Genomic DNA, 10,344 nt, shown 5'->3' with positions numbered 1-10,344 from the left:
AGTTCTTGGAGGGACTCAATGATGAGCTGAGCATTCAGCTGATTGCAGCCAACTTCAACAACTACCAGGAGCTGGTAGATAAGGCCCTCATCTTGGAGAGGAAACATCAGCAGATGGAGAACCGCAAGCGGAAGTATGGCAATGGAAAGTTCAACTCTGGCACTCAGCAGAAGCCTTGCTACACTCCCTATTCAGGGAATACCGGGACTGGATCCGGTAAGTTTGGAGGACACGTCCAGCATAACCACCAAGTGCACAACCATGGAGGAAATGGGAACCACCGCAACAACAGCAACTTCAAGAATGGCGGTACCGGCACTCAGCATCATTCAGCTCCAGCTCAGAAGGATCTGAATCACATCACCTGCTTCAAGTGTCAAAAGACGGGACACTATGCCACTGAATGTCCCCAGAACAAGCAGGGAAATGGAAACAGCAACGGAAACTCTGCAGCAAAGAAGCCCAATCCTTTTCCTCGAGCTCAGGTGAATCACATTGATGTTGAAGAGGTCTATGATCACCCCGATACTGTGGTTGGTAAGTTTTTGCTAAATTCACGTCCAGTATTGGTACTTTTTGATTCTGGTGCAATGCATTCATTCATATCAAGGGTAGTTGTGGAAAAGTATAGTTTGCCAACTAGAACCCTCAGCCAGCCTATTAAGGTCAGTTCCCCAGGGGGCATGATGACAGCCGGGATAGGATGCCATGCTTTGAGTCTCAACATCGGGAACCATAAGTTTCCCACCGACCTCATCGTATTAGAGTCTCAGGGATTGGATGTAATCCTAGGCATGGATTGGTTGGCCAAGTACGAAGGGAATATTGATTGTGCCCTTAAGTCTATTTTGCTCACCACCCCCGAGCAAAAGCGGATTAAGTACGTATCCCAGCGCCCGACACGGAGTAAATGAGTAAACTCCCTCACGGGAGTAGTCCAGGAGGAAGTACCGATTGTGCAAGAATACCCAAATGTATTCCCGGAAGAATTGTCGGGCATGCCACCGGATAGAGAGATTGAATTTTTGATTGAGCTATTACCCGGAACAGCCCCGATATCCAAGAGACCCTATCGGATGCCCGCAAATGGCTTGGTAGAAATCAAGAAGCAAATTAAGGAGTTGTTGGACAAAGGGTATATCCGCCCAAGTTCTTCACCTTGGGGAGCCCCAGTGCTCTTGGTTGAAAAGAAGGATAAGTCCTTGAGAATGGTTGTCGATTATCGTGCATTGAACGAGGCGACCATCAAGAACAAGTATCCCTTGCCGATGATCAACGATCTGTTTGACCAGTTAGTTGGAGCCCGAGTGTTCTCCAAGATCGATCTTCGATCCGGGTATCATCAACTGAAAATTCATGAACAAGATATACCCAAGACAGCTTTCACCACTCGGTATGGTCTGTATGAGTACACGGTCATGTCATTTGGACTGACTAATGCTCCGGCATATTTTATGAATCTGATGAACAAGGTATTTATGGAATACTTGGACAAGTTTGTCGTACTGTTCATCGATGACATACTGATATTCTCCAAGAATGAGGAAGAACACAAGGAACATCTGCGCCTAGTCCTGGAGAAACTTCGAGGGCATCAGCTGTATGCGAAGTTCAGCAAATGTGAATTTTGGTTGAAGGAAGTCGGATTTCTCGGACACGTCATTTTAGGAGAAGGAATAGCAGTGGACCCTGCCAAGCAGCAGTCACCGACTGGGTAGCACCCACTTCAGTTAAGGAGATCCGCAGTTTCCTCGGACTTGCCGGATATTACCGGAGGTTCATTGAGAATTTCTCAAAGATCGCCAAGCCCATGACAGAGTTGTTGAAGAAGGAGTCCAAGTATGTTTGGACTGAGGAATGTGAAGCCAGTTTTCAAGAGTTGAAGAAACGTCTGGTTACAGCCCAGTGCTGATATTGCCGAACATTCGGAAGGATTTCCAGGTTTACTGTGACGCTTCTCGTCAAGGATTCGGAGGAGTGCTCATGCAAGAAGGTAAAGTTGTAGCCTATGCATCCAGACAGCTTAGACCCCATGAGTTGAATTATGCCACGCATGACTTGGAGCTAACAGCCGTAGTGCACGCTCTCAAGACCTGGAGACATTTCCTGATCGGTAATAGTTGTGATGTTTACACTGATCAAAAGAGCTTGAAATATATCTTCACGCAGAAGGAGTTGAACCTCAGACATAGTAGATGGCTAGAATTGATCAAGGACTATGACATGAGATTGCATTATCACCCAGGCAAGGCAAATGTTGTAGCCGATGCGTTGAGCCGTAACAGTTATGCGAACACACCCATAGCGGGAGGATTACCCCAGGAGTTAGCCGATGATCTCCGAGAGCTCAAATTGGAGATAGTTCCAAGAGGATTTGTAGCCACACTGGAAATTCAGTCCACTTTGACAGAAAAGATCCGCGAAGCACAGAAATCAGACGCGGAGATAGTTGAGATTAAGCAGAAAATGAAAGACGGAAAGGCTAAAGGTTTTCGTGAGGATGAACACGGAACTTTATGGTTTGAGGATCGCATTTATGTGCCCAATGATCCCGAACTCAGGAAGTTGATACTTCAGGAGGCCCATGATTCCACGTACTCGATACACCCAGGCAACACCAAGATGTATCTGGATCTGAAAGAAAGTTTCTAGTGGGCAGGAATGAAGAAAGAAGTTGCCGAGTTTGTAGCAATATGCGATGTTTTTCAGCGAATAAAAGCCAAGCATCAGAAGCAAGCAGGTTTGCTTCAACCTCTGCCGATACCCGAGTGGAAATGGGAAAATCTTGGTATGGATTTCATCACAGGATTACCCAGGACCCGTTCTGGTTATGATTCTATCTGGTTTGTGGTCGATCGTTGACCAAGGTAGCTCACTTCATTCCCGTGAAGACTACTTACACGAGTGCCAAACTGGCCAAGATATATATGACCAGGATTGTATGTCTGCATGGAGTACCGAAGAGTATTGTGTCAGATAGAGGGACTCAGTTCACGTCAAAATTTTGGCACCAACTGCATGAAACCTTGGGAACGAGATTGGAGTTCAGTACAGCTTTTCACCCACAGACAGATGGATAGACTGAGAGAGTCAATCAGATTCTGGAGGACATGTTGAGAGCTTGCGCACTAGACTATGGGTCTAGCTGGGATGACAATTTGCCTTACGCCGAGTTCTCATACAACAATAGCTATCAGACCAATCTGAAGATGGCCCCTTTCGAAGCTCTATACCGAAGGAGGTGCAGAACACCGTTGATGTAGGATGGAGTTGGAGACCGACAACTTTTTGGTCCCGACCTTATCCGAGATTCTGAAGAGAAGGTCAAGCTGATTCGTGACCGGCTCAAGATAGCTCAGTCCAGGCAGAAAAGTTATGTTGACAGCAAACGCAAGGAAGTAACATACGAAGTGGGAGACCGAGCATATCTTCGGGTGTCTCCACTTCGAGGAATCAAGAGATTTGGTGTGAAAGGAAAGTTAGCACCCCGATTCATTGGCCCCTACAAAATTCTTGAACGTAGAGGCGAAGTTGCATATAAACTAGAATTGCCGGAAGGATTGTCCGGAGTTCATGATGTCTTCCATGTTTCCCAGTTGAAGAAATCCCACGCTGAGATGGCTGAAGTTCCGTTGAGAGATACACTGCCCCTAGAGGCCATACAGCTTGACAGTGATCTGACGTATGAGGAGAAACCCGTCAGGATTCTCGAGACCGCCAACAGAGTTACCCGCAGCAAGATCATCAAGTTCTGCAAGGTGTTGTGGAGCCACCACACCGAGGAAGAAGCCACCTGGGAACGAGAAGAAGATCTTCGTCGAGACCACCCGCACCTATTTTCTAGCCAACCCGAATCTCAAGGGCGAGATTCATCTTAAGGTGGGTAGGTTTGTAACATCCCAACTTTCCTAATTGGGAATGTTCTACAAATGTAGCTAAGCATCTATGCATTTTGTTTGCAATAAAGTTTTGCATTTGAATTCCGTCAAACACTTGCTTTTGCTTTTCTATTTTCTCCCCACGAGAAATGCCCCAGCAAAATTCTTGCAAACAAGAAAGAGCGGAGGAAAATTACCCTCCAAAATGTGAGGCACTTTTTAAAATAATTGAGCCAAGAAAAAACCAGAAATTTATGGAGAAAATAATTTGAAAAAGAAAATATAGCATAAGGGGTTTTTCTGAAAAAACATTTTTAAAAAGTTTTTATTTTGGTTTTGGAAAAATGATAAACAATTAGGAAATATTTTTCTCATCATTTTGGTATATAATACCCCTATTTTAGGATTTTTTTTTCTTTTTATTCGTTTTAGTTTCTATTTTTTTAAAAGACTAAAATGGGTAGTTTTTTTAAAAGGAAAGCGCCACCAGCGCTTTAAAGTGAGCCGGCTCACCCCGCCTGGCCGGGATCCCCTCCCCCTTCCTTATCGGTCAGCCGACCTGACCCGCGCCGAGCCACCCCCGTTGACTGCCCGGCCCCGCCGCCGGCAGCCCCACTCGCAGCGGTCACCTGCCCCACCGCGCGCACCCCCTCCTTCCTTCTCTCTCCCCGCGCCTCCCTTCTCTTTCCTTCCCCATCCGGCCACCCCGCCATCGTCGGAACTTTCCCCCGCCCCCCGATTCACTTCCCCTCTACAGCTCCCCCTCTCCCCTATAAATAGCCACCCCGAGCCCCTCCCCTCGCCCCGTTCCACCGCCCCGCAGCCCCTGCCCAAGCTCCACGCCGCCCCCTCGCAAGCTCGCCGGAGTGGAGCCGGAGCCGAAGCCCCCGGCCACTCCCCTGCTCACCCTAAGCCCCCCTCGACTCGCCGCAGCCTCCATTCGCCACACGAGGTCCGCCGCCATGACCAGGACCTCTCCGCTGCCGTCCCTGACGCCGGAAGCCGCCGCCCCGACCACCTCATCGCCTCGGCCTCGCCGGAGAAACTCCATCGCTGGCACTTCTCCCCCTGTGTGCTCCCTACCCCTCCTGAGCCATTCGATCTAAATTCAACGCGGCAGATTAGAAGCCCCGATACCCTTTCGGTTTAGTTAAGAAAACCACTCGGTTTTCTATTTACATTAGTTTAGCCGAAGCGGTTTTATCAGATTTCAGCCGTTTGCTTATATGTCTCGCAGCAAACACCCTCCCAACCAACCAGAGAGCGCCACGTGAACCACTGTCCGATTAGAAGCAAATTTTCTTTTTCTATATTAATTCCAAAACAGAGAAGTTTCAATCTTGTTTTGATCATAACTTTTGATCCAGAATTCCAATGGAGTTGAAACTTGTTCCAGTAGATCACAATTTTTCTGTATTTTTCAAAAACATATGATTTGTCCATGTTTGAAATTCTAAAATTTGAATTAGATCAGATTTAGTTTAAACCTTGTTTTGCTTATTCCAGGAGTTTAAAAAAGATTTTTATTGAATTCTTTTTGCTACTGCTTCCTTGTGATTATATCTTTCTGTAGTATAATTTTCAAATGTTTTTAAATATTTTTACTTGGGGTTTTAACAGAAACAATTTCCGCCTTAGTTAGGTGAAGTGAATTCCTTCACTATAGGCCATAGCTACTTTATGCTTGTGATGTTATTTTACTTGTTGATGATTGTAGTGCTTATGGTGTGTATTTGTTTGTATCGGTAGATCACCCGGAGTGCGAAGCTTGCTACTTAGAAGCGCTCGATCAACACAACTATCATCAAGGCAAGTCATTTTGATCATACTATTCGCCTATGTTTTCTATGCATGGTAGTTTCACCCTTCTTTGCCCAATTGCATGCTGAGTAGGTACTTGGAAATTATAGTTATAGGTTGTAGTATCATGTGGTAGGCACACAACAACCCCGATACTTGGCCCGGGACGAGAAATTTCATATTGCTATGCTTGAGTAGACGGGATTCTGGTTGAGTGCATAACACGAGTGATGCGAGGATAATTAAATAATCAAGACCTCGTGAAGCAATGCAACTCTGGGTGAAGGACGGTTTGACGGGCTCCCTGGAAAAACCAGTGGACGACCCCGGGATGCTTGGAGACGTGCCATGTCATCTTGCGGAAAGCTTCACCCAGGCTCGAAGAGACGGACGGAGGCTTCAAGACCCAAGGCTTACCTGCACAGCCACAAGTCATTATGGGCTCTGGCTTGGTTGGGCAACGCGGCGACTCTGGACAGGCGGTGCTAGCAGATGTAGAAGAACGGTAGGATTGGATGGGCACCGACAGGGGATCAGAGGGACCCGTTGAAAGACCATGTTTTGATCATCCGGTCTTCAAACACCCTGAAGTGCGAGGACATACCCGGAGGCGATCAAATCTTGTGGGGAACGTGTGCAAAACTCTGCAGAGTGCCCAAACCTAATTGATTTGTCTTGTCCACGGTCATGGACAACTTGAGCCGAAGGCATTGAAATTTTCCTGAACTCTCAACACAACTTAATAATGATGTGGGAATTGTCGACAACTCGGGTATGAGAATTGGTTGGCGAAACCATCTCGTTAACAACGAACACTGTAGTAATATTTTGCTTTCAGCCCTCACTTGTTGTAGGAGAAAATTTTCTTTATGCTAAAACTTATAGCCCCACCTGCCATATATGCATGTAGAACTAGTTGGTTATTATTTTCCCCCTCTTTTTTTGATGACTTGCTGGCATATTCCATATGCTGACCTACACGGCTGCAACGTATCATGTTGCAGAGTATTTTTCCGACCAGGAGTGAGGCTACGATCTACGCTCAGTGGCATGCCCTGGAGTCGGATGGACTCGTCTACCTGATGCTTCCGCTAGTCTTCGTTAGATATCTCATGAGATGGCCTTCAGCCACTTTATTGTAATTCATTATTGTAATAAAGTACTCGATATGAGATTTCGATTAATAAAGTTGTGTGATTGAACTCTTGATATATACATTGATGTACTGAGTGTGTACCAGCATGACCTTGGGATGGTACGGAAACACCTGAGGCTTGACTCGTATTGAGTCGGGTCGCTACAGTGGGTTATCAAGATCAACACTAGGTTCAATCTCCACATCCTTTTCATTGCTAGGTTGAGCATATTCATGAACATCACTATTGGTATTATCATTAGGTTCATGTTCATCACCAAATTGTGTTTCAGCATCAGAGATAGAGGCATTGTTTGGACTCTCAGATGTAACAGCAACAGGGTTGCTAGCGTGCAGGTTCCTATCATCTTTCTTCTTCTTTCTAGGATGACTAGGTGCATCAGTGCTAACTCCTTGAGACTCTTGTTCAATGCTCTTCGGATGACCCTCAGGATACAGAGGTTCCTGGGTCATTCTACCGCCTCTAGTGACGACTCTGACGGCATTGTCATTCAACTCATTGAGCAAGTCATTCTGAGCTTTAAGTACTTGTTCTACCTGAGTAGTAACCTTAGAGGCATGTTTACTCAGAAGCTTAAGATCATTGACATTTATGTCCACACAAGCACTTAAATGACTAAGCATACGAGCATTCTTTTCCAATTGTCTGCTAACATAATCATTGAAACTCGGTTGTTTGGCAACGAAGTTATCAAATTCATCCAAGCATAAGCTAGCAGGTTTATCAAAAGGAATATCACTCTCATCAAACCTACGCAGAGAATTTACTTCTACTACGTGTATCGGGTTATCGAGACCATGGATCTCTTTGATAGGTGTTAGATTTTTGACATCTTCAGATTTAATGCCTTTCTCTCGCATAGATTTCTTGGCTTCTTGCATATCTTCAGGACTGAGGAATAGAATACCTATTTTCTTCGGAGTTGGCTTAGGAGGTGGTTCGAGAATAGTCCAAGCATTCTCATTGCACAAGATGTTATTCAACAGAATCTCAGCTTGTTCTACAGTTCGTTCCCTAAAAACACTACCGGCACAACTATCTAAGTGGTCTTTGGAAGCATCGGTAAGTCCATTATAGAAGATATAAAGTATCTCATTCTTCTCAAGAGGGTGATCAGGCAAAGCATTCAGTAGCTGGAAGAGCCTCCCCCAAGCTTGTGGGAGACTCTCTTCTTCAGCTTGAGCAAAGTTGTATATTTCCTGCAAGGCAGCTTGCTTCTTATGGGCAGGGAAATATTTTTCAGAGAAGTAGTAGACCATATCCTGGGGGCTACAAACACAACCAGGAGCAAGAGAAGTGAACCAGGTCTTAGCATCATCCTTTAGCGAGAAAGGAAACGGCTTGAGCATATAGTAGTGGCGGATCTTTTCCTCACTAGTGAATAGGGTGGCTATATCGTGCAGTTTGGTAAGATGGGCTACAACCGTTTCAGACTCATAACCGTGAAAAGGATCAGATTCGACCAGAGTGATTAACTCAGGGTCGACAGAGAATTCATAACCCTTATCGGTCACAAAGATAGGCGAAGTTGCAAACTTCGGGTCATATTTCATCCTAAAGTTCAGAGATTTTTCTTTCCACTTGCGCAGAAGTTTCTCAACATCATAGCTATCCTTACACGCAAGAAAATCCTCAGCTATCTCTCCCTCCATAACATAGCGCGTATCACGCATAGCAGGCAATTCAGGCATAGTAGCAGGTTCTACTTCAATAGTATCAGCAGTTTCAAAAGTATCATCACATCTAGCAGCAACTCTAGCAATATGTGCATTAAGGAATGCACCAAGTGGCAAAGCAGTATCAGTCATAGCATGCATAGTATCTAGCATAGCATCATCAGGCATAGTATCAAGCATAGCATCATCAGGCATAGTATCAAGCATAGAATCATGGACAGCAGAAGTAGCATCATCAAGCACAGGCGACATATCAAGATTTCTAGCAGGTCGAAGTTGCAAACTTACTCAAAACTGAAGGTGAACCAAGTGCAGAGCTAGATGGGAATTCCTTACCTCTCCTCGTAGTGGAAGGCAGGATTTTAGTTCTTGGATCTTTCGGATTCCTTATAGTGACCAGCAGACATCAATACCAAGTGACTCAGAGAATATAGTTGTGCTTCCCCGGCAACGGCGCCAGAAAAAGCCTTGATGTCCCACAAGCGCATGGGATCGCAGCAGTTTTCGAGGGTAGAGTATTCAACCCAAATATATTGATTCACTCACAAGGGGAAGCTGAAGGATATTCTCAAGTATTAGCAGCTGAGTTGTCAATTCAACCACACCTGAAAGATTATTTTCTGCAAGAAAAGTATCAGTAGCATGGTAGTATGATAGCAACGGCACCAGAGAAAAGCTTTGACAATCCCAGCAATGGCACCAAAAAAGGCACGTTGACGGGAGACAATTCTTGAGACTATTGCTATACTTCCCTGGCAATGGCGCCAGGAAGAGCCTTGTTGATGGGATGTTAGCGCCAACAAAGTCTTGCAATAAGTAACAGCGGAGTACCAAGGAACAGTAGTAGCAGCAGCAGCAAAGTAACAAGTAACAGCAGTAGGGACAGCAGCAGCAAAGTGACAGCAGTAAAGTGGCCCAATCCCTCTTGTAGCAAGGGACAAGCCTAGGAAAAGTAACGTAGCGAGGACCGGTAGTAAAAGACTCGTAGGCAGTGGATTGGTGATGGATGAGTGTGACGGATGTGATTCATCATGTAACAGCTATAACACGGAGAGATAAGTAACTAGCTCCCGTTCATCAATCTAATGTAGGCATGTATTCCGTATGTAGTCATATGTGCTTAGGGAAAAGAACTTGCATGACATCTATTGTCCATCCCTCCCGTGGCAGCGGGGTCCTAATGGAAACTACGGGATATTAAGGTTATCCTTTTAATAAAGAACCGGACCAACGCATTAACACGCGGTGAATACATGAACTCCTCATACTGTGGTCATCTCCGGGAGTGGTTCTGGCTATTGTCACTCCGGGGTTGCCGGGTCATAACACATAGTAGGTGACTACAACTTGCAAGATAGGATCTAAAACACACATATATTGGCAACAACATAATAGGTTCAGATCTGAAATCATGGCACTCGGGCCCTAGTGACAAGCATTAAGCATAGCCAAGTAGTAGCAACATCAATCTAGAACATGGTGGATACTAGGGATCAATCCCCGTCAAGAAGTAACTTGATTACATGATAGATCTCATCCAACTCATCACCGTCCAGCAAGCCTACGATGAGATTACTGACGAACAATGAAGCGCATCATGGAATTGTCGATGGAGAAAGGTTGATGATGACGATGGCGACGATTTCCCCTCTCCGAAGCCCGAAACGGACTCCAGATCTGCCCTCCAGATGAAGAACGGGATGTGGCGGCGCCTCCATATCGCAAAACGCGATGAAACCTTCTCTCTGATTTTTTTTTCTAGGTGAAACGGAAGATATAGGACTGAGATTGGGGGCGGTGGTGCCACGTGGGCCCCACAAGACTGCATGGCGC

This window comes from Hordeum vulgare, chromosome 4H (genome assembly GCF_904849725.1).
Source record: "Hordeum vulgare subsp. vulgare chromosome 4H, MorexV3_pseudomolecules_assembly, whole genome shotgun sequence".
Classification (NCBI taxonomy): Eukaryota; Viridiplantae; Streptophyta; class Magnoliopsida; order Poales; family Poaceae; genus Hordeum; species Hordeum vulgare.
Note: the sequence above shows the minus strand (reverse complement) of the source record.